Source organism: Protopterus annectens, chromosome 13.part0 (assembly GCF_019279795.1).
Source record: "Protopterus annectens isolate FY-2018-M chromosome 13.part0, PAN1.0, whole genome shotgun sequence".
NCBI classification, from domain to species: Eukaryota; Metazoa; Chordata; order Ceratodontiformes; family Protopteridae; genus Protopterus; species Protopterus annectens.
In genome coordinates, this window is record NC_056747.1 from 217,323,121 (window position 1) to 217,349,699 (window position 26,579).

A 26,579-nucleotide genomic window follows, 5' to 3' on the forward strand; every position below is an offset into this window, starting at 1 on the left:
CTTAGACCACAATGTGTACTACTGCTACCAGCCATCAGAATCTGCAAATCAAGTTTTCTCTTGTATAATTTCAAATCAATCAACAGATCTGCCATCCGAGCTCTTTTAGAAATGGCAAATGTGAAACCTTTCACAAACAAATTTACATGCTCTTCGTTAACAACAGATGAAGATAAAATATAAATATTAAAGTCATCAGTAGCATTAGAAACAATACAGCAAGGGTCTGTGCTTATACTGTCCATAAGATTATTTTGTGTCTCTAAGACCTCCATGTCTGTGTCGTGGATTGTTGTTTCAGCACCCTTTGAGATTGTGGAAAGAATGGCCACCAATTCCTGTCTGTACTGCTTGTCCTTCAAGCGCACCAACCACCTTAAAGGTGAGGATGCTGACTCCAAAGGGGGAGATTCCAAATCAGCATTAGAGCTTGCTGTGGCTTTAGTGTTACCATTCTCTAAATGTGGTCTGATAGGCTGATTAAGTCTGTTACTAAACTTGTTACCACATTGTTGTGATTTTGGGGGTAGAGGACAGGCAACATTATGTTGTTAATCTATTTTATCCCTTTGAATTTTTGTGGGATTTACACTACTCTATGGCAGTAAGCTGTCCATCAATATCATAAAAAATGTTTGCAAGATACAACGAAATTCCTACAGTCTGGTACAGCAACAGAATAAATGACACTGAAAGTGTTTTTTAAGCATAACATGAGAAGTGGAAGTAAGCAGTTGAACTAAAAGTTTAGCAAACCTTTATACCAAGTTACTAAAATCAATTAGGCCAAAATATCTCTTATGCAGCAGAGAAGTCCTTCCAAAAAGATGTTAATGGCAATTAAAATTATCTCATAAATACCAATAGATTGAAGTAAAGATCTCAGTTAGTACTTCAAAATCATGAACATTCATTTAGTTCAGCTGCCGACAAGAACTCAGGGGAAATAAGTCTTTAAACAAAGAGGCAAAAAATCCACCTATACTGCTGACAGCCTGGAATCCTTAAAGATCCTGTGAGATCAGTTAGGTAGGCCATGACAAATCAAGCTTTCTTCATGCAATTCCCTTTCCCAGGAAAAAGAACTATGGACTAGACTGATGAGCAGAAAAGTGATTATTGATTGATTAGGCAATGTCCCAAAGACAAATCTTCCAATATAAAAGATCTGTCAAAAGGCAAACTGAAGGTCATGCTGCTTAATGCTAGGAGCTATAACCTGAAAATGCACTCATTGGAGGCTCTCCTCACACTGGAAAATGCCAACATCTGTGCAGCCATGGAAACTTGGTTGAAGGTTGCAGAGAGCAACCCTGCTATATTTCATTTTACACATTCTAACCTCAAAATGAGGTTTGGGTCTTTATTAAAGACAAACACACCTCCAGACTGGTTTGCCAGCATGATGCACTAGAACTACTCCAGGTGCAACTGACAATTGGCAAGACACACATCCAAGTTATAGCCAGCTATAGACCCCCCTCCATAACTCAGGACACCCACTCCTCCTACCTGGACCTACTTGACTCCATCAAGGTACCCCCTTACACCCTGATCCTTGATAACTTTAACTACCCCACCATAGATTGGGTGAATTATTCCTGCTCTAATGTGCTCACCCAACAATTCCTTGACTTCATCAATTCTAATGCACTAGACCAGCTTGTCTCATCCCCCACAAGGGAAGATAACATTCTAGACTTGGTTCTCACCAACATAGGAGACCACTGCACTACCCCCATAGTAAGTTCTTCCCTTATGAGATCAGACCATCAGTCTGTCTCATTCAAAGTTTCTATCCCATCCAACCCTCCCCCAGCCATAACCAGGCTAAAAAACTTCTCAAAAGCTGACGACACCCTTCTAATGGAGGATATCAGTAGCTTCACACCACCACCCCCTCTCAGAGGATGTAGACAACTATACTGAACAGTACGCCAGTGCAGTATATAAACACCTGTCCAACTGCATGGATTCAGCCATACCCAACAGAACTAAAACCTGCTCCTCAAGGAAACACAAACCTATCTGGTGGACATCTTCTATCAACAGGCTTTACAACAAAAGGAAGAAACTGTTGTCCAAGGGTAAAAAGGCACAAATTCCCTCCTTAACCTCAACAAGCAAATTAGATCACTAGTGAAAACCTCCAAAGCCAATTATGAATCAAAACTAGACTCTGAAACAAAGGGTAACTACAAAGCCTTTTTCAGTTACATCAGGAACCTCAATGGCAAAGCACAAGTTTCTTCTGAATTAGTTTTTATTGGTACCACTTACAATGATCCTGTTGCCTTAGCCAACCTGCTAGCAGATAGGTTCAGCACAAACATCACTCCCCAGCCCCCCAAAAGGCCCATTTGACATCTCTGATACTTGTCCCACACCTCACATCTCCATAGATCAAGTGTTAAAGGCCCTATCCAAGAGAAATAACATAGCTTCCATGGGACCTGATAGTATCCCAGACTGTATTCTGCACCATCTCCAGCAAGAATGGGTTTCGCCATTGAGCACACTATTCAACCACAGCCTAAGTACAGGCTTCATTCCAGCAGAGTGTAGAATTGCCATTGTCACAAAGGTGGTGCCACTACTAACCCTGGAAACTATCACCCCTTTAGCATGACAAGTCTGATCTGTAAGGCCTTGGAGCATATTATTATGGACCTCATAAGCAAGGACATAGGCAATCTCCAAGCATTTGACCCCACCCAGTTCAGATTTATCAAGGGCAGATCTTGCATGTTGAACCTGGTTGACTTTTTTTGAGACTGTCACTAAGGCTCTGGATGAGGGAAAGTCGGTGCATACAACTTACCTTGACTTGGCCAAGGCCTTTGACACAATCCCCTACTCAGGCATCATTGAAAAGCTAAAAGTAACAAACAAGTGAAAACAAAAACCAGAAGACAAAATTATCCTGTACTTGTGAACGCCAAGGGAATTCTTGTATAGTCCACACTTGTAAATTCTCTACACTCAAATGGCTGCTGTAGACAGAATCCAGGATAAAATCAGTTATGTTAGATGCTAAATAAATGTCCACAAAGAGGTCCTATGCAACAAAATATCCATATGAATCAAGTAGTAAAAAAGATTTCTCCAAAAGCTTTATTGAACCAATACTGTGAAGCGCTTTTCGTCCCACTAGTAGTGGGACTTCTTCAGACAAACAGTACCTAAGCTAGCCTGTGGTAAACCCATCTTGGACCACCTCCTTCGCAATTGCTAAAAAAGGACCTGACATCATGAATATGCACTTCCTAATTTCTCCACTGCCAGTCTGGTGGATATGGGCATCCTTGGACAATGCAGCAATTGTCTCATGTTCAATAACAACCAACTAATCCTTAGTGAAACTGATGCAATAAGTGAGAGATTGTATTTACACATCATGGGAGACGACTCACACACAAGCAGTCAAACTAACAATCAGGTGATGCATACACTACACCTACCATACATGTTATGTACTCCCCACACAGACCCACATATGCTGAAGCACTTACAGGTAATCTTCCAAAACCCCCAAAGACCACACAGACATTCAACCTATAGCAATTATCTTCAGCAAAACCAAAAGCAGTCGAAGAAAACACACCACATACAGCCACACCCCATGACATCTCAAATCCAAAACCCAGAAGGCAAGCCAACACACTACCCAACACTTTAGTCATAGGAGGCTCCATTGTGAGACATACAGATGTCCCACTAAGCAGGCTGAATAAGGAGAAAATCGAACTCATTTGCCTATCTGGGACCAGGATCCACCAAATCACCCACACAATTAGGTCACCGGACCTCAAGTACCAATATAATTCTGTCATAGTCTATGTGGGTTTACATGACCTGAGACATACCTCTCTGGACTATATGAAGAGACACATTATAGAGCTCTTGGGCTATGACCCTAGCATTGAGCAGCATTCTACCTTCACTAAGGAAGATGCCACAATATGAACAGAAGATAATTGACTTTAATAATTGGCTTAGCGTCTGCTGCCATTCCAAGGGGGTACAATATTTGTCAGCATAGGAGGATATAGAAAACAGACCGCTTTGCTTTTCCAAGGATGGCATGCACCTATCTCCTCTAAGCCTTTGAATATTAGCTAAAACATTATCCACCCCAATACAGTCTTTTTAGGGAATACCAAATTGACAAAGCTTCTAACAGAGCAAAACCACCCCAGAGGAATCTAAAGGTGTTACTGCTCAATGGAAGGAATTGCACTCCCTTCAAGCTCTCCTCACCCTGGAGAATGCAGACATCTGTGCAGTTACTGAGAAATTATTTAAAGCCACAGACAGCATTATAGCAGTGTACGGCTACAGTGCCTTCCACACATTTAGGCCATCTATTGCACAGTCCAAATGTGGTGCTGTCTCAATCTACATCAACAGCAAACTCAAGTAAAGGCTAGTTAAACAGGATGGTTTGCTTGAGCTACTCCATGTCCAAATTACCATAGGCAAAGCACCATATCATATGCTTGTGAGTTATTGGTCACCATCTGTGACACATGAACCCCATAGCTCATAATTAAAGTTATTGGACACACACCATTCAACTCGTTAACATTTTCATGGGTGACTTTAACCACTCCTCTATAAACTGAAATTTTTACACAAATCCAAATTTGCAAGTCAAGAAATTCCTGGATTTTATAAACATATTCAGTGTTGACCTTATCTGGGTGAGGCTAGTGCAGGTCAAAGTCCAAGGCAACAGTGTTATTTGCTATATGATCTTAAGGCCAAACACTCCACATATATAATTTTAGTCAAGGCAGGACTAAAGGTCAAAAGATTATAGCCTGCCTGTCCCTGACATATTATTTGGTGACAGCAATGCCACGTAAAGCTTTTACCCCAAATGTATTGGTGTGTAGCATTAGGTGGGATTATAATCCTGAGCACATCACAGTTACTATGCCAGTCTCTGTACCATTATATGAATACTGAATGGATGCTTGGTTGTTTGTATTTTTTTATTTAGCACAGGAAGTGTGTGAAAAGAGTCTTTGGACCAGCTCACAAACCCACTTACCAAACACAATAAACATATTTTAAAAAATCATCTCGGCAGCAGCCATCCATCCATCCACTTTTGTAAACCATTAGTCCTGGTGAGGGTCATGGTGTCAGTAAGCTTTGCTGGGCACATCATACTTCACTATTCCAAGTCATAGTCTCCAGCTTATCCTGTGGGATTCACTGATATATGAAGGCAAATAGAGAGATATAATCCCTCCAGTATGTTCTGGGTTTACCTGGTATATGTCATGTGGGAGGCATTAGGTGGCATCGTTATAAGGTGCCCAAACCACCTCACCTGACTCAGAGTTAGCACGGAGGAGTACTGGCTGTACTGTAAGATTATTTTGGATTGTTGAACTCCTCGCTCTGTCATGGTAAATGAGTCCATCTGCACTGAAAAGGATTCTTATTTCTGCCACCTATGCCTGAGCCGTATCATCTTAGCCTCTGCCTAAAGCAGACAGACGTGGATGCAAATTTGAGCAAAGATAGTAATTTGAGAGCCTTGTCCAACAATTCAGCTCTCACCACTGCCTATAACAGGAAAGGTATTAATGCCATGTTTGTATGAATCCTCTAGTCAGCCTGTTGATACTCTTGTGAACAAGATCAGTTCTTCAAAAAGACAGCAACAACCAAACGTGAAAATCTGCCTGTCCGTACTGCAGATCATTACAATGGTAAGCAACTGTTACGTGTGTGTCACAGGAGACAATATCTCACTTTACTCCCTAATACACAATTTCAAATGCTTACCTAGTTGAACTATTATATTTTATCATATTTTAAGTATGTGTTATGCAGAAATAAGGACAGGCTGACATGCTCCAACACTGGTTCGGTTAGAACTCAGTGTAAGGAGGAACATATCATACTGGGTGGAGGAAAACCATGTGGGCTCCAGGCGATACCAGACATTAGTGCCTTATCAGCCACCATAACTTTATATACTATTGTGGTTAAACACATCATTTGTGCTTGGATTTTGGAATTATTTCTATTCAGTTGGCATGATCAGCTGAGAAGGATGGGCGATAAAGTAAAATAATTTGGCAATGTGTGTTATACTTCTCAAATGTCATGCTAAGTAGAATAGGAAACAGTAAATCCATGCAGTAAAGCTAGAGAGGTATGAGTAATAATTGTTCTCTTTTCCAGGATAATTATATCAACCTAGAGCCATGTCAAGGTGGAAAAGGACATAACAGATATAACACACCAAGAGGAGAGCCTAGGTGGACCATATAGATCATTGCCAGATTATAACCACATGAACTAGTGAAATCCACAGGCTTAAAACAGGGTCAAGGTCAGGGTAGGGAGCAGTTTATGTAGCACAGAGCCAAACAAGTTACATATGTATGCATTATCTTCATGACCCATGCAGAATGATGATGTAAATGTAAAACAGATTTGTTTACATTTGGTTACATGGTTCCCCATTGGATCAGCTTGTTATCAGTCACCATTTGTACACCTGCATTACACTTCAACAGACGAGTGACACTGACTTTATTATTTCTTTTTTCTTCAACCAAACTAGAATTAAATCATAACAGGCAAGTAGTAGGACACATTCTTACAAAAGACATTGCTGAACTGCAGTACAACTCGACCTACTTATGAGGTATATTAGGGTTAACTTTTTGCCTACCACACTATTATATTCCTTTTACTAAACAAAATTCTGCTCACTTCTGCATTCTGTTTGCTGTAAGTGTGCGTTTTGCAACAGAAAGGTAAGCCTGAAAGGGAACTGCATAGTTTCTAGCTACTACAGTATGAAATGCAAGTGATTAAAGAAATCTTTATTTACCCTGTGCATTCCATTTACAGTGAATGTACAGTTGCAATAGAAAACCAAGCTTGAGGGGAATACAAAGAAATTATAAGCTATTCATATATTTGCATAAAGCTCCACAGTATAAACCAAGGACATTTCAGAACAAGTCACCCTATTCAGTATGTCTTTAGAAAATGTGGGGAAAGCAGACAGTACAGAAAAAAAACTCATACGGATAACAGGACGAATGTGTTTTGTTTTGTAGTTTAGGCCTGAATCAGTTATCTGTGTAGAGTATACTGGACCTTTCTATACCTAATTTAATAGGTTCATAGGTGTGTACTAGGCTAATGGCCTTGGGGCCTTTACAAGTCTAGCCGTAGGATTACCCTGGCATAGTGCCACCCAACCTTAGTTTCCACCTCTGTAGAGCCACTGGAGTTATCCCTGGGGTGAATTTTCTGTTTCCCATCCACTCATCAAGATTTCTCTTGAAGAGGGTCAGCGAGGTGCTCTGCTTGACATGTATGGAAAGTCTGTTCCATAGCATGGGCAGTCTCTGGGTTATGAACCTGTCCCTTCAGCATGTTCTGTTAATTGTGGTAATGAGGTTGAGGTCTCTGGAGCGTGTGGTGCAGAGGGATTGGGATTTCTTTAGATGTAGCATTTTTAACACAGCTGAGTCAGACATGGCTTTGTAAGTCAAGCAGAGATCACCTCTAAGTAGGCAATATGAGACAGAGAATAGTTGGAGTTTTCTGAGTCTGTCCATATAGGACAAGTGTTTAAGGCCTAGGATCCTCTTTTTGAGGTACTTTTGTGGCCTCTCCAGTTATTGCAGGTGTCTAATGAGGTACATGCCAAATGGGGCATTGGACTCAATGATTGGCCTAATGAGGGAAGAGTAGAGGGAGGCAATGACCTCTTTCTTCCTGGATGCAAAACCCTTAGTAATGAGACAGAAGGACTTTCTGCCCACAGTGGCAATGTGGTGATCAAGAGAGAGGTTGCTGTCAACCTGTGTCCCCAGATCTCTTATAACTCCTATGTTCAGTGGAGTACCATCAATGTGGTAATTCATGGGAACTGGCTTTTTCCCAAAGTGAATGACAACACATTTTTGGCATTGAGCTTAAGGCCATGGTTCTGACACCAGTCGTTGGTCTCAGTGAGGCCATTCTGTAGGATGTCAACATCACTTGGGGAGTTAATAATAGCTTCCAACTTGCAATTGTCTGTGAACGTTGGCAGCCAGAGTCTCTTCATGTTGGCCTGGACTTCAGAGAAGTAGATACCAAACAGGACAGGACCCAGGACTGAACCCTGTGGGACTCCATTCGTGACTAGTTGGCAGTCTGACTTGGAGTCAGATACTTTCACACTATGGGTTCTATCTGTGAGCCAGTTTGCAACCCACCTAGTGATATAAGGGTTGATACCAAGCTTAGTGAGTTTTTCTATGATTCCTGATTGGGGAATGGTATCAAAACCCTTGGCCAGATCAAGGTAGGCTGTATAAACCACCTTGACTTCATCCACAGCTCTGGTGACTGCCTCAGAGAAGTCGACCAAGTTGAGCAGCCATGATCTACCCTTCACATAACCAAACTGTGTGGGATCCAGAGTTTGGAGATTCCCTATATCCTTATTTATTAGGTCCATGATGATGCATTCCACAGCTTTGCACATCAGACTCATCAGGCTAATGGGCGATAGTTCCAGGGTCTGTAGTCACTCCTCCTTTGTGGAGAGGGATGGCTGTAGCACTGCACCATTTGGTAGGGACAAAGCCTGAGATGAGGCTGTGATTGAACAGGGCATACAAGTGAGGTGCCAGTTCACTCTGTAGTTCATGTAGAAAACAACCAGGGATATTTTCAGGTCCCATAGCAGCTGTATTCTTGGCCTTGGACAGTGCTGTTTTAACCTGTGCAGCAGTAATACTAGGTGCCTGGCAATCTACTGGTATTGTGATTGGTCCTTGAGGAGGGGGTGTTGGCACAGAATCTGTCAGCCAGTAGACTGGCAATATCTGTTGGCTCGGTATAGGAGGTACCATTGTGCAGTAGCTCAGAGAAAATCTGGGTATTACCATGGAGATACTTTACATAACTATAGAAGGCCTTGTGAAGATAAAACAAAGGCAATAGCTGTAAACATTGTACCCACACACTAATTGGTTCAGCAATACCCATATTTATGGGGACATGATAAAATGAAGTATTTAGGAATATGGGTTAAAAAGGATTCTGTTATGGCAGCTAAGGATACGTGGGAAGAGAGACTAAAGAAATGATAATACAAAAGCTGAAAAACTAGAAGCTCTGTTTTATGGACATGGATAGCAAGATACAAGCAGTAAAAATGTTTTCAGTCCCTTTAGTTTTATATACAGGTCAGGCATATTTTATCAACCAGAGGAGAAGCTGTGGATCGCATTTAATAATGTTGAAGGATTTTATCTGGGAGGGGAAGACGGCAAGATTCAAGTGGGATAAGCTGATCCTTGCAATAGAGCAAGGTGGTTTGCGATTAGCTGATTTGAAGGAGTATTTCACATCAACACAGTTAAGACTCCAATACATACCACAAGTAGAAACCTATAATTTGAAGTGGAAAGGAATGATGATGAAACTGGGGGGGGGGTCAAGAAATAAGGAAATACTACAATTCTGGATGTAGATCTTTAAGAAGAATAACAATAATCATACAGAATATTATACTCATAAAGTAGCAGAATGTTTTCTAAGAACAAAGTCAGGACAGGAATGGAGAAAGGAGATTCTGCTGATAAGGATGATTGCAATTAGGGATACAGAGAACAGGCAAGAGGGGGCTGGAATCTGCTGGGGAAAACTGGCAAAGGAAACACAGTGTTGTGATCAAATAATTACAGAGGGAACGGCAATAGAATGGGAAGGGATCAAATATACATTTAGCTAGAGATTTCCTTCCCCGTCAAGGATTGATGTCGGAGTATAGGCAAAGATAAAGGAATAGGACTGGATAAGCAATTCACAAAGGAACAATGGGAGGATATATGTATTGCTCCCAAATATGCCACAAAATCTAAAAGATTTGGGATTTTTGCTCGAAAGTGTTTGCATATGAATTTTTATACCCCAAGAAGATTCCAAAGACTTCTCCTCAGGTAGACTGCAAATCTTGGAAGTGTGATAAGGAAGTAGGAAATAACTGGGAACATGTTTTTTGGAAGTGTAATGTGTTAGCAGATTTTAAAAATTCTCTGCAGGCTACTCTTGAAACTACAACACGAAAACACGATCACCGAGCAGAAATCTGTCAGTACTATAAATAACGCACTGTAAAGTAGCGTACTGAGCAAGGACAAGTTTAATTAAGTTTATGTCAGAAATACTGGGTTTACAAATTGATGTAAATAGGAAAATTATTTTTTGAGTTGGGATACAGAATCTGAATTGCCTAAACATCCTTGCTGATTTAATTCTGATGGCTGCCAAATAAGCAAATGGAAATCAAAGTGTAAACCAACCACACTGGAAGTAGTGAATATAGTAACAGAGATAAAAGAACTGAAATGGGATCTTTAGAAAAGCGTAGGAGCAAATTATATAGAAAAAAATGGGAATTGTGGAAGCAATATATGCAGAATCATGTTTTGGAGGAGGAATGAGGTTTAAGGAAAAGCAATAATTATTTGAATGACAATTATTATATAAAAGATTGTATGTTATGTATAATGTTTGCAACTGAAAACAAGTCAATACAGTTTAATTTAATTTATATAAATATATGCTTGCCTATGTCATATGTGATAATCAAATAAAGATGTTTCTTGTTTGGAAAAGTAGGTTATTGCTCTGTACTCGTTTCCTCCAGTCTCCAGGAAACTACTGTCCCTCTATATCACATTTACTCTTAATTTTGTGGCCAGCTTCAAGGCTGAAAAGAGCCTATAGTGAACTAGTTCCTATACATTATTAACAAATAGATTTATTAATAAACTAAATAAAAACACAAACTCCACCAAGACTCCAAAGAGAGTCTAGCACTGAAACCATATCCTAAAGATAAATGAAGCATAAATAGCCACTGCATCATGTTTCCACCCACAACCAGCCAACAGTCACATCCACCATACCATACTGGTAATGGTACCACCAGATCTTTCAAGGTCTAGTGAGGAAATGAAAACTCCACTAGTGTAGATTCTCTGACAGAGATAATATCAACCGTTTTTAATCCTGTAATAAAGAATTAACTGTTCGTTATTATTTTTCAAGCCTCCACTCTGCCATCCCCGGAGCCACTACCTCTAACTCACCAATACCTACAGTCTGGAACACCAAGACCATAGTCGTCTGAAAAAGAGGCGCATCTTCATTCCTCTGCCGATTATCATAAGTACAGTTAAGCCTTATCTGCATTTTTTCAAAAAGTATGACAGTTTGCTGTGCATTTGTGTTGGACATTTCAATAAAGCTACATCTTACCACAGTCAGCCTGACTTGCAACCTGAGGGAGGAGTAATCCAGCAGATCCAAAGCACAAGTAAACTAGCATCAGGAAGTCCACAATTTTATTAAAGTCACTTGACTATGTTCATCTTTTGTAGCATTTGGTGGAAGCTTAAATATATGTACAAAAGCATTGTTAAAATATTTTTGCAACACCTGAAACTTATTACAAAATTATATAACTGAAAGGCACACCTTTTCTCTTGTTAAGTTTAATTAATAACCCCAACTCTCCACCCATAATTCACTAAAAACCTGTCCAGTCAAAAAAAACAAAAACAAAAAAAAACAAACTTGCACTGTTTAGTGCCTTTACCTAAACGTTGCTAAAGTGCATTTGGTTCTTTCTCCCTCTCTCTCCCTCTCTCTCTCTCTCTCTCTCTCTTTGTTTAATATCATACAAGTGCTCTGTGATACAGCTGTTGAAAATATTACAAAAACAAAAACAAAATGACACACAAATAATGTAGCAGATATCTGTTCTACAAAGCATCACAAACATTCATGGATTCAGATGCCTTTGGGCTGGACTGTATTATGTTTACTTGGCAGCAGATGGGGAAAACAAATGTATGTAGTCTGCCCTTTAAGGGCATTCGACATTCTACTTCCCCTCTCTCTCAGGTACCCCCTCATCACCTCTCCTCTTACTCTATGCCCTCTGAATACCTGTATCAATTTAATCTCCACAACGCATTTCTGTAATCCAGTCTGGTCCATAATCCACTCCATGTAGATATACTTTCAAAGACCCATGGAGCAGCTTTTCTCTGAAATTTGCTGTCTGTCCTCCCTCCACATCCTTTCTATTAAGGTTGACCCTTTTACATCTCCAGTATCATCACCCCGCCATCTTTTCTGATCTCTAGCGATAATAGTTTTTGCTCCTCTAGTCACCAGTGAGCGAGTCATATGTAGTCAGTCAGCTTGCAGTCCGAGGAACAACTGAGGAGCTTTGCCAAAATTCCCAGTTGTCCTTAAGCACTGCCTGGTTAAATAATGATCAAGGTCTTACAAAAGGCAAATGAGGCCTGAGGAATTCAGTCCTATATCCTTCCTTTTCCATCCAATGCATCCTTCTACTGACTTTTCTTTGAATTCTTTCCATCAGGCTAATGTCCCTCTTCTTGTATAGTTGCTGGAAATTCACAGACTACTCAAGTTGTGACCTCAACAGAATCTGGTAAAGTGGGAACATTGCCCCTTTGCTTCTGGAGTCTATCCCTCAAAGATATACCCTAGCATTCTGTTGGCTGTTGTCATTGTCGTTTTACTCTGCTTCTGGTGGATCCATTTAAATATCATCAGCACCCAGATATATTTGCCCTGATCTGTTGCCATCATTTCGACCTCCTAAAATGAATTTTCACAGTAGTGTTGTTTTGGCCCAGATGTAATACTTTGCATTTAGCTGTATATAACCTCAACTACCTCCTTTCTAGCCACTTGGTCACCCTTTCCAGATTCACTATTATGCTCTTTTTCTCCATCGTCCTTGGCTGCACCTAAGCTGTTGTCATCAGCAAAGAGTTAAATCCTGTTCTCTGTTCCCTCAGATATATCTAAAATGAACACTAAGCCCAGTCCTTGTGTTGCACCTCCAGTTATCTTCTTTACTGTTGGCATTGTCTCTCTAACTACATGCCAATGTTACATATCATCTATGCACTCAGTAATCTAGTTTCTTAGTTTTGATCCTGTCCTTGACCTGAGAGTTTTACTAACAGCATCCTTTTTAACAGCAAGTCAAAGATTTTGGAATCATAGCAGGCCAAGTACTTATATTGTTTCTGATTTTCAGGAACATTCTTGATTCCAGCTCATGATTTTGCTCTGACCCACCTAAAATCCTGATTATCATTATTCATATTATTTTTTTTTTTTTTTTTTTTACAAAATATGGCGTTTTACAGTCAACAAATAATAATGCCAGGTCACTGAAATCACAGATTTCTTTTATTTCAGGAAATGCACATCACCTAAAGTTCTCTTACTGCTTGAACTTTTAATGTCATTTATACTAATGTTGAAAAACTGCCTCTGAACTTTAACCTTTGTCCCTCATTATTTTTGGCTCTGTCCCCAATTTTGGAGATAACAGGTTGAATGCAATTTAAGTTCCCTGTCAAGTTCTCCTATAACCCATTTATAAAATTGGATGACCTTTGCCTGGTAGCTTCTTCTCTTTATGTACCCAGGTTGACTGCTGTCCTGCAGACGGTTGTCCTCTAAAAAAGTGATTTTCTTTTCCTCAGGATTCACTCCATGAGTTTTCCTGCCTCTGCTATCAGGCTTATAGGCCTGTATTTCCATGGATTTTTCTGCACTCCTCCCGCATTAAACAAGAGTACCACACTTGCTGTCTTCTAGTCCTAAGGATCATCCAAAATCAGTACTGATCTACTGAAAACTACCATCAGGCGATCTACCAACAGACTGAGGAGATTCTTGAGGAATCTGGAAGGCAATCTATCTGGTCCCGGTACTTTATCTTCCCTTAGGGAGGACATTTCACTCCCTGCTTCCTCTTTCTCTGTCTTAATATTTGAATGCTGTTCTTCCCTCACTGCCCTAACTAAATCCCAGCATGGCATCCTCCCCTTACTTTCTTTTGTAAAGCAGAAAGAAAAATATTCATTCAATCGCTCGGTTCTTTCCTAGTCTTCTGTGATTTTGCTTCCATCTTTTGTTCAGCCTAGCCAGATCTGTTCTCGTGCTTTCAAATAGGGTCTATATTAAATGAACGAAATGACAAAAGCGCAAACGCTCTTTCATCGACAGATAAATGCAGAAACCACAAAATAGTGACGTTATGGAACAGCGATTTATTTCCCAGGGAAAAAAATCACTGGTCCAAAAAAAAAGTAAAGAAAAAACAAAGTGGGGGGGCTTCACCCCCACAACCCCCTACTTAAATATACCAACTCCAAGATCGCACCACAGTGGAGGAAATGGTAAAGTCCTGAGAATTGCCCAGTGATTTTTTTTCCCTAGGAAAAAAAATCTCTGTTCCGTAACTTATACCCCTTCTGACAACCCCTTTCAGTTTGTCCTTTGATGGTTTCTTCATGCCTCCTGTCTCTCTGACTACATGCCTACAGTATGTATCATATCATCCATCCACTCGGTAATCTAGTTTCTTAGTTTTGTTCTGCTCAAGCATAGCATTTGTATACTCTGCCTTGTTCTTCTACCCCCCTCCACCTCCCACATTCCCTCTCTTTAGCCTAATCACTAGGGTCACATTTGTGAGAAACCACAATGGCCTTCTCCTCTTTTTTTTGCATTTTTATATCAACTCCAAACCCTTGCCCACAGTCCTGAGTATTGCATTCCTTACCTATTCCCACAGACTGTTTACTCCTGTGGACCTCATAAGTCATCTCGGACCTTTCTCCCAGCTCAACATAATCTGCTTCCCAAAAAATCTCACATCCCTTTGCTGACTTGTGTTCAAACCCTTCTGTCATTCTAAACCATACAGAGGCACGATCACCATTAGATGAAGACACCTTCCCATGGACAACCCTGATCACCTTTGCCTTTGTCAGGACCATGTCCAAAAGACATAAATACATAAAATGTCTACAGTTTTGTCCTTTCTGTAACAGTTGTTTCCAGTTTGCCTGATTTCCCTCATTTTCCAAGGCCTCAGCTCCTGCACTCTCTCTCTCCCCCTCCTGCTCCTGTCTGATTTATAACACCCATTACTGTAACCCTCTTTCTCCTGCAAGACTGCTCTATTCTGTCTTCCAGCCTCTTATCTTCTGCCCATGAAATGTCTCAGGACCAGTATATTGCATCAATCCACCAGGATTCTTCCCCTTCCTCTACATTGATGTCTAGCACGCTTACGCTACAATTTCACCTGTAAAACATTAAGTTTGTTAGCAGCTTTCTAGTTGCAAAATTGTAAAGTTTTTTTCTAAATCATTGTATGTCTTGGAGCTTTTCTCCCCAGGCCTCCGCTGAAAATGGACATGTTGTCCAGTCGGACTTTCCCGGTAAACAAATGTAAAATAAAATAAATAAATAAAGTATTCCCTTGACCTCTTCTCTGACCACACCATTGATGCTCTTCTTTACATAAATCAATGGCAGTTGGGGATTGATGTGTGTTATGCTACCAGTGAAGAGAAACATGAATGACCACAGTTTGAAGATGCATTTGCAGTGACTACACTTGTGACAAGGGGCAGTGCCCTTCCATCCTGTGGCTGGAATGTCTTGTTCAATACCTCTGCAACATGTGATACAGATAATATTGTTTATTTAACATGTTGTCAGAAATGTGATGTACTTTATGTATGCAAGAGCAACAGAAAGTTGAAAGACAATATGTAAACATGTGTCAGAAATAAAATGATTCCAATAAATGCCCTACACACACAAAGATATCAGAAAATTAGGCATGGACCATGAGTTACAGTTTAGCAGTCTGCAGCATGTTATAAATGGTATAAAATTGTATGTGATCATTGCAATAAACCTGACGTGGCAGAATATACTTTGATAAGACTGAGAGATGATGGCCACCAGAGATTAATGGAGGTCTCAAGCTAAAGAATATTTTAAAGAAATGTGGCTTTAAGGAATAATTCTTTTAATTAATTCATGTGATTAAATTATATGTATTTATACACCTTATGAAGTGTTGGGCTTAGATTTAACCTGATGAAGCACTATTGAGTGCGAAAAGATTGTTGTTGTTCCTAAAAAGTTATTTTTGGTTCTCATGACCCAAATGTTCTTGCTGTTTCCATATGAGTTTCCTACACAGGCTCAGGTTTTACCTACTTGAGCTGCCCTTCTTGCTACAACAAATAATAATAAAGATAATCAGTTATCATATTAGCCTTAATTCATCTTCCCAGGTCCAGCGAGAATGTAGGCATTAGTAGTTCACTTAAGAGGTCAATTCGCGCAAGCAAGCAATTAGTTCACATCTAATTCTGTGCAAATACGAAGAGCACAAAAATAAATGTCTGCTTTGCTCAGTAATGTAAACAGTCCATTGGAGATGTGCATTCTGAAACAAGATCTGGTTGGAGCTAGTCAAGAGCAGCATAATATTGTTTGACTGGCACAGTACACAAAACAAGTCATACTGCTTTGTGTTATTACAGCAGCGGTCTTTTAAAAGAATCATTATGTGTGTCATTAACACAGGGGTGGTTTACAGCAGCGGTCTTTTAAATAAAAATTTGTGTACACACAATACAGGGTTTTTTACTTTCAGTCTTCTAAAAGAATCATATGTGTGTCATTAACAGGGGGGGGGTACACAGCAGCGGTCTTTTAAAAGAATCATTATGTGTGTCATTAACACAGGGGTGGTTTACAGCAGCGGTCTTTTAAAAGAATCATTATGTGTGTCATTAACACAGGGGTGGTATGGTGTGGTTATCTGTTAAGGTGCACCATGGTTCAGAAGACTATGCAGTAGGATCAGAAAATAGGGGATGGATCAGTCACTTCCACCTCTTTTGAGCTACTGAGCAGAGTGGGTAACACTTACTGGCTGCCTTGACAATGAAGTGGGTATGTAGAGGTCTTTGAATCTAATAAGACATGAGAGAACATAAACCAGGTATTCACTACTGTGATGAGTGAGAAGGCTAGGCCAGGTTCATCAATCTGTTTCTGGCCAGGTAGAGGGTCACTCTAACAGCTGTCAGGTTGTGTAGTGGGTAGCTTGAGACTCTATTCACTAACAAGAGAAGAAAAGGCGGATGAATTATTGGTGGGGAAAGAAAGAGGATAGTGAATGCTGAGTACAGCGAATGGAGCACTGAATGATGATTGAAGTTTATGGGGAAGAAGGTGGACATTGACTGCTGCTGGAGCTGCCATTTAGCAGGACCTAACAGCAACAGTTTTAAATAACGTGGTTGAGTGGACCCAGTTACTGCCAGGAGGAAGAAAGCTTAGGGGTGTCCACCACTTCCTTATTTTCATTGTCTGTCCAGCAGTTATATCTGTTTAGAAGAAATGCCATATTGAAGGACACAGGACTGCTGCTTTGTACACCCAGGTTTTTAGCCTACACTATAACATTTTTATACAGCCATGGGCATGGTACACATGCTCAGCTGATGAATAGTGTTTGACTAGTAACAGACATATTGGCTGTGTGGCTGGTGGTGGGAGTATTGACCAGGATTTTTCTTGCTTGTCCCTCCTGCAGTGGGAAGAAGACATTAAGTAAGGAACATCTCATCAGTGAGTCTCCTCTAGGGGACAATTAACTTATGGGAATCACTTGCTTGGAAGAGGACAGGGCTGTTACAGGGGTTAAATCACTTGCATTAATGACTGACTGACATTACCCCACATTCTGTCTACTGCATTCCCAACCTTAGTTGCTTGCTTAGCATCTGATTAAGAAAGCAGCAACTTAAAAAGGTGTCGTGTTAGATCTTCCAAACAAAGCAGCTGTAGCTAAAAAGTGCAAATCACCCCTTACTATCTATGCTTAAGGATAGGCTGCATCCCATTAATGCATCAGCAACAGAGGTCTGCATTATCTGGGCCAAGGAAGTCTCTCTGAACTGAAATTCTTCATTGTGCCAGATGTATGGAGTGCATAAAAAATTCATATCGCCTACTTAGAGGTGATTTCTACATGACTTACAAAGCTATGTCTGAACCAGCTCTGTTAGATATGCTACATCTAAAGAAATCCTAATCCCTCCGCACTACATGCTCCAGAGACCTCAAGCTCATTACCACAATCAATAGAACAAGCTGGAGGGACAGGTTCATAACCCAGAGACTGCCCATGCTATGGAATAGACTTCCCATACATGTTCAGTGGACCACCTCACTGGCCCTCTTCAAGAGAAATCCTGATGAATGGATGCGAAATAGAAAATTCACCCCGGGGATCACTCCAGTGGCTCTACTGGACAGAGGCACTGGGAACTAAGGCTGGGTGGCCCGATACCAGGGTAATCCTATGGGCTAGGCTTGCAAAAGCTCCAGAGCCATTAGCCTAGTACACATTTATGAACCTAAATATGTGTCACTGAGGGGGTTGGGAGGGTGGCCTAATGGTTAAGGTGTTTGCTTTACAAACACAAGGTACAGGGTTTGAATCTCACAGGGGATAATTGGCTAGTCTTAAAATGGCCTACAAGGGCAGTTAGTCTAGTATGAACCTACCTATATCATTTATTTACATAAGGAACAATGATCATATCTGCAGTAACATTTAGTAAAAAGCATTATTTGTCATTATTGCTAAATGTGCAGCTAACAAAATTCTTTTTTTAACACAAAATAGGTCTCTGCTTTAACAAATTGATAGCAACTGGAATGACATTTAATTACAAATGAGTGTGAGCTATGTTGTTTATGTTAGCTCACTACTGCCATCTTGTGGATTACACTGTCACCATTTGACTAAGGGTACTATTTAAGTTTAAAAACACAATATATTTCTGCAGGAATAATAATTACAGTGGGAATTTGGAAGGTTATTCTAAGAAGGAAAAAAATTAATAACTTGGAAAAAACTCACTCACATTAAGTATTCATGACCTGCACTTTATGACTGCCAAACTGATTTGGGTCAAAGGGCAAGTACGGACCTTTGCTACTGTTAATTAGTTCAGTCATAATGTATTCCATGAGACTGACAGGCCTGTAGTTACCACAGTTATCACATCAGATTTAGAATGAAAGAGCACAGGGACTTTGGTGTTAGATCATGATACCGGGACCAAGAATTATTATTTTTAACAATTTTGCCACTCAGTTACAACTCTGGCATTTAGCCATACTTGTTTCATTGTACCTCTATAATTTACAGTTAGCAGATATTTGTTTAACTTTTCATTCATAGGTTCATAGGTAGGTTCTAGGCTATCAACCCAATGGCCTACGTAAGCCTACCCAACAAGGTTCCCTGGCTTACGCCACCCAAAAAAGTTATTTTCCTGTGCCACTATCAAGCAGAGACACAGAAGTGATCTCCGGGGTGTATTTCCTATTTCCCATCCACTCATCAAGATTTTTCTTGAAGAGTGCTAATGAAGAACTTTGCTACAGGAATCTATCCCTCCAGCATGTCCTGTTTATTGTGGTGACAAGGTTTGGGTCCCTAGAGCATGTAGCTCGGAGGGATTGGGATTTCTATAGGTGTAGCATGTCCAACAACTCTGGGTTTGACATAGCTTTATATGATAGGCAGAGATCACCTCGAAGTAGGTGATATGCTACGGAGTAAAGCTGGAGTTTTTTGAGGCGGTCAGTGTAGGGCATTTGTTTGAGGCCAGTAATCCTCTTTGTGAGGTACTTCTGTGGCCTTTCCAGCTGCTGAAGATGTCTTGTGAGGTACATTCCAAAAGGGGCATTGTACTCTATAATGGGTCTAATGAGTGTCAAGTAGAGGGGAACAATGACCTCTTTTTTCCTGGATGAGAACCCTTTTATGATGAGGTGTGCCACGTAGAAGGACTTCCTGACTACTGTGGCAATGTAACTATCAAAGGAGAGACTACTGTCCACCTGGGTCCCAAGGTCTCTTATCACTCATTTGGTGTTAAGTAGATTGCTACCTATGTGGTAGCTCATGGGTACAGAGTTTTTACCAAAGGGGATGACACTGCACTTTTTGGCATTGAGCTTGAGGCCATGGCTCTGACACCAGGCATCTGTCTCAGTGAGGCCCTTCTGTAGGATGTCCACATCATTTGGGGACTTGACTATGGCTCCTAGTTTGCAGTCATCTGCGAACTTCATTTGCCAGAGGTCTTCTGTGTTAGCCTGTACTTCAGAGAAGTAGATACCAAACAGGAGAGGTCCCAGGACAGAACCCTGTGGTACTCCACTTGTCACTGCTTTGAGGTCAGATTTGGAGTCTGCAATTTTTACAGTGTGGGTTCTGTCAGTGAGCTAGTTGGCAACCCATCTTGTGACGTAGGGATTTATACCTAGATTAGTGAGTTTAGCTATAATTCCAGAATGGGGGATCGTGTTGAAAGCCTTGGTGAGGTCAAGATAAGCTGTGTGAATCACCTTACCCTCATCTACGGCTTTGGTGACTGCCTCAAAGAAGTTGATCAGGTTCAGGAGGCATGATCTGCCTTTCACAAACCCAAACTGGGTGGGATCCAGAATATGGAGGTTACCAATGTCTTTGTTTATGAGTTCCATGATGATACGTTCCATGGCCTTGCAGACCAGGCTCATCAGGCTAATAGGTCGATAGTTCCCGGGATCAGTGGTGGCTCCCCCTTTGTGGAGTTGGATAACTGTTGCTGTGCACTATTCAGTGGGCACAAAGCCTGATGCAAGGCTGTTATTGAACATGGTGCTTAAGTGGGGAGCCAGTTCATTTAAAACACAGCCTGGAATGTCGTCTGGTCCTATGGATGCTGTGTTTTTGTCTTTAGAGAGTGCAGCTTTTACCTGCGTGGTTGTGACTAAATGTGATAGTTGAAGTGGTATTTATTAACTTCTTGTAGTTACAAAATGACAAAGTCATTCTGTGGTGATTGTCAACATACTGTACTTAAAACACTTGCAACAAGGTAGACACACACACACACACACACACACACACACACACACACACACACACACACACAACACACTTACAGTATGTCCGTATAATTCATAAAGATAACCTACATGAAACTCTTTAAATCTGTCCTGAGCTGATATCTGTTTCAAATGTCCCCATCTCTCTGACTGTGGAATATGGAATGGGTTGGGCTCGTGCTCCGTAGCACCAACCTTTTAGTTATGTACTCACCATAACTTCAGATGTTTGGGATCCATCTCGCCTACATTCTGACTGATGGGTTCGGAGCCGATCCCTCGGCTCCGACTCGGCACGCTTATGCCAAAGAACGAAGTCTCTTATTGGCTGAGCTTACTATATCCCAGGATGCACCACTACCAGTCCCCCAGATCTAGTTTGTCCGCATACATGCACACACACATGCACTGCTTATATAACATTGACAGATGAGACAAGATAAAAAAGTAGAACTCAAACTGTTCAATCTCTTCTGATCTCCAAGGCAGGGGGAAGGAGGGTGGGTATTAGGAATGTAGGCGAGATTGATCCCAAACATCTGAAGTTATGGTGAGTACATAACTAAAAGATGTTATGTGATCCTATCTCACCTACATTCTGACTGATGGGACAGCGTCCCTAGCACCTAAATCCTGGGTGGCTCACTGGAAAACACTCCTGAGTACCGTGGAACCAAATGATGCCCGTCCTTTAGATGCCACATCCAATTTATAGTGGGAAATGAAAGTGTGCGGGTTGGACCAAGTAGCCGCAGCACAAATCTCAGAAATAGCAAGCTTGGAATGGAATGCAATTGAGGTAGCCATAGCCCTAGTAGAGTGAGCTTTGACAGAAGTTGTAAGTTGTTTATTTGAAGAGGAATAAGCCTGAGTTATGCAATCTCTGATCTATTTGGCAATAGTAGCTTTAGTGATGGTTTTACCCAGTTTATTATCTGAAAAGGACACAAACAATTGATCTGTTTTCTGAATTTGTTGAGTCCTATCAAGATAGAAGCGTAATTGCCTGTGAACATCCAATGTATGGAAGGTGTATTCCGCTTTGTTTGAAAATTTTGGAAAGAAAACTGGTAGCTCTAAGGACTGTTGGAGACAGAGATTGGAACAAACTTTGGGGACAAAAGATGGGTTAGGTCTAAGTGATACTCTATCCTTGTGAAAAATCAAGTACGGTGGTTTGATAGATAGGGCTTGAAGTTCTGAAACTCTTCTTGCAGAGGTAATTGCAACTAAGAAGGCAGTTTTCCAAGACAGATATTTCAAATCACATGTAGCAGCCGGTTCAAAGGGGGAAGATGTTAAGGCACGAAGTACCAAATCAAGATCCCACAGAGGCGCAGGATGAAAAACTGGGGGTCTTAAAAGCATAGCACCTTTCATGAAAGTTTTACATAATCTGCTGCTCATCAACGGTGGGTCTATGGAATCGTGAAATTTGGAGATAGCTGCTAGTTGGACTTTAATAGTAGAGACTGAAGATCCTTGATTAAACAAGGATGTTAAAAATTTCAAGACCTCTGGTATCGGGGCAGTAATAGGGTCTAAGCCTCTAAGTTGAGCCCAGATAGCAAACCTCTTCCACTTACTGTGATACAATTTCTTAGTGGTGGGTTTGTGGGCTGAAGATAAAATGTGAATAACTTCCGGGTCCAAGGTGTGACTTCTGACTATAGTCGGAAGAGGAGGAGCCAAGCTGTTAATTTCAAAGTGTGAAGGGATTGGTGCTGTTGTTCCGACTGATGAACCAGAAGGTCCGGAATCAGATCCAAGAACCAAGGACCGTCCAGGATATATTTCCGTAGGTAGGGGAACCATACCTGACAAGGCCAGTACGGAGCAATTAGAATCATTGTGGACCCCAATTGGGAAGCCTTCTGGATGACTTTGGGGATGAGTGGAATCGGAGGAAAAGCCCAAAGCAGTCCTGTTGGCCAAGGTTGGACTAGAGCATCCGTAGCTGTCTCCCCTTGACGCGGGGTCAAGGAAAAGAACCTTTTGCACTTCGTGTTTTGTGGTGTTGCAAACAGGTCGCAGCACGGAATCCCCCACCTCTTGAAAATCTGAGCTGCTACTATTTCGTTCAGAGACCACTCGTGAGGAGAGAGAATAGTCCTGCTCAGTCTGTCTGCTAATATATTGGATTTGCCTGGAATGTGGGTCGCTACCAGGAAGCGCTTGGTAGCCACTGCCCATTCCCACACCCTCATGGCCTCTCTGCAAAGGGGGTAAGATCTGGTCCCTCCTTGTTTGTTTAGATACCAGACCACCGACATGTTGTCTGTGTGGATGGCGATAATGCCTTGAGGGAGAAACTTGTGGAGGGCTTGTAGGGACAGAAGTACAGCCCTCATTTCCAACACATTGATATGGAGAAAAGTTTCATTCGGAAGCCAAGAACCCTGAACTGTCCTGCCCAGACAATGCCCCCCCCACCCCATCTGGGAGGCATCCGTTGTCAAGGTGGCCACCGGAGGGGGTAGAACAAAGGGTCTTCCCTGATTCAGATTGGATGGCAGAAGCCACCAGCGGAGGTCCCGTTTGCACGTTTCTGTAATCAGTATGTGATGATTGAGGGGGAGATCCTGAAAAGACCATTGTGTCGATAATAGCCACTGGAGAATCCTCATGTGCAACCTTGCCAGAGGAACTAGGAGAACCGTGGCAGACATTGAACCTAGAAGTTGCAGGACCATCCTGGCTGGGGCTTTGGATCTTAGCAGCAGGGCTCGGACTTGATCTTGTAATATTTGTATCCTTTCGGTAGGAAGGAAGATTCGCATTAATTTTGAGTCTATCTCTGCTCCTATGAATCTTATGCGCTGAGAAGGCAGCAAGACAGACTTTGACCAGTTGAACGTAATTCCCAGGGAAACACCCAGGGAGATAGTGGCTTGTAGGTTTTCTAGTAGTAGATCCCTGGTGGTGGCAGTCAGGAGCCAGTCGTCCAGATAGGGAAACACTTGGAATCCGAGACTCCTCAGGTGAGCAGTCACTACTGCCAAACACTTGGTGAACACCCTGGGGGCTGTGGTGAGACCAAAGGGCAGTGCACAAAATTGGAAATGACTGTCTCCCAGGCTGAAGCGCAGATACCTCCTGGATGCCTGATGTATCGGTATGTGATAATAGGCGTCCTTGAGATCTATGGAGCACATCCAAACATCTTTCTCCAACAGTGGGAGAATGGATTGTATAGTGACCATTCGGAATTTGGACTTCATGACGGACTGGTTTAGTTTGCTGAGATCCAAAATGGGTCTCAGGTCCCTGTCTTTTGGCACTAAAAGAACCTTGAGTAATTTCCGGATCCGATCTGGTCTGCGGGGACCGGTTGGATGGCTCCTTTTTCTAGCAGCTTTGAAGCTTCTATGGCTGCAATTTCCCTTTGACTGGGTGGTGGGTCCAGGATTTTTTTGGACGGTGGGGGTGGGCGTGTGAAGGGAATGGTGTAACCTCCGGCAATAATCCGAAGCACCCATCTGTCCTGAGTAATAGACTCCCAGGATTTTAGGTGCTTGGAAAAACGGCACCCGACTGGCTCCGGAGCAGCACAGCCGGGCAATCCCTCATGGAGTGTGGGAGGCTGAAGAGCCACGAAAGGACTCACGGTCTCCAGTGTTGCGGGGGCCTCTGCCGCCTCTGGGACGGCGTCTCCCAGAAAAAATTTCCCCCTCCTCTGCCTCTGGAAGGGGAATCTTCCTGCTGCTGAGGAAAGAATTTCTGTGATTTGTGGAACCACATCTTCCCTCCTCTTTTGGCCTTGGGATAAGGCCGAAGGGAGTGGAAAACGTGCCCACGGCAGATAAAGTCTTTCCCTCCTGCTCACAGTGGGTAAGAGTGTCTTTTACCTTGGGTCCAAACAAAGAGGACCCATCAAAGGGCGCCGGCAAAGGAAGACTTGAAGGCCTCTGCGAAATGACACAAACGGAGCCAGGCTTGTCTCGTAGAGCCACGCCTGTGCCTGCCCTCTGCCCGCCCTTCGGCCGCATATGAAATGAGCCTCATGGACGAGTTAGAAATCGAGGTAAGGGTAGCCAACTGAGAGCCAACCGACTGGGCTAGCTGCTCAGGTAGGTTACCTGAGAGGGAGTCTGAGAGCTCCTTGACCAGATCCCTCTGTAATCTGATGAAATGTGCCAAATAATTCAGGGACCTTAGAGTAAAGGCTGCTGAAGTCAGGGTGCGCTTCTGCATCGTCCATGCTCCTTGACTCCTTATTAGGAGGATGGACGGACGTTGAAGCCTCTGCCACGTCCTGCTGGGTAGCAGATGCCACCACCATGGCATCTACAGCCACGCTAAGAACTCCTTCTCGGGTGGGGCAGACAAAAATTTGTTAGGGCGAGAAGGCACTGGTTCCACAGTATCTGGATGTTCCCACACCCTCCGACAAACCAAATCTAGGAGCTCGTCGAAGGGCGGAGACACCCAGGAGGCGAAGGGCTGAGCCCCGAAGGCCTTGAGGAACACCAACTCATCAGCGGAGGGGGGTTTGGAATTCCAGCCGCCTCATTGCTTGAGGATCTCTAGAATGTCTGCAAATGAGACATCATCCGAGGACGACTTTGGGGACCCCTCCGCATCATCAAGATCAGTGTCCGATGTAAGAGACTCATCGGGGGAGTCTACATGCTTCCTCTTGCACGATCTCTTCCTTCGGGGCTCCTCCGAAGACAACTCCGAAAGACCCTCAGGAGGAGGGGAACCCCCAGTGGGGGTAACCTCAGGCTCCGGGGCTCCGCTGCCTAGAGACAGGGGAACTGCCAAAGACCCAGTCTCCATGCCCAGGGAAGGTGCCGGTGATGCTGTAGAGATGGCCAAAGAAGACTTGGCCAAGGCACTCCTCATAGCTCTGAAGGCCAGACCCCCAGAATCCTGGGAGGGTCCAGTCGCTGGAGCCATGATAGCAGACGGAAGTCCCGCGGCCGAAGCACCGAGAGGGAGGCTTGGAACCGACTGCTTTGGTCCCGAAACGTCACCCCCAGGCCCGGCCGAAGAAGTCCGTGTGCTAAACTCCGACCCGAAGGCCGGGGTTGGAGTAAGGGTCGGAACCGACCCTAGGATCTCCACTGGCTCCATCAGCACCTGCTCCGACGGAGCGGAAGCGGTCGGAGGAGGAATGGCAATGGAATGGGCTATCAGCTCTGAAGCCAATTGGGTCGGAGCCGAAACTAATTTCTGAAAGACTGGGGACTGGAAAAGTCTTTGGAGTACCCTGTCTATGTCCGAATCTGACATCCTTGATGACCTGGAAGAGACCGAACGGGTCCGAGTAGGCCTCTCCAACGGCTCCAAGGGACTAGGGGACCGGCTCCGAATGGACTCGATGATTATCGGCGCCGAAGGAGTGTCCAAACCAATTTCCATCGGTGCCGAAGAGGGCTTCGGCGCCGAGGAGGAAGTGTCTGAGCGGACAACCTTCATCGGCTCCGAGATCAGTGGAGCCGATGAAGGTGACCCGCCTCTCGAGGCCCCAGCCGTCGGCTCCGAACCCAGAGGAGTCGAGGCTGGAGGCATCGAGGCAGACCATTCCGCCCTCGGCCCCGAAGTCCGTGGAGCCGAAGGAGAAGCCTGCCTATGTCTTTTGGCGGTCGGTTCCGACGGACTGGTCGGCGCCGACGCCCTTTTCTTCTTAGCAGGAGAAGGAGAGGAAGCTAATGCTTCTTCAAATGAGGGTTTTATAAGCCCTTTTAGAATAAGTTTAT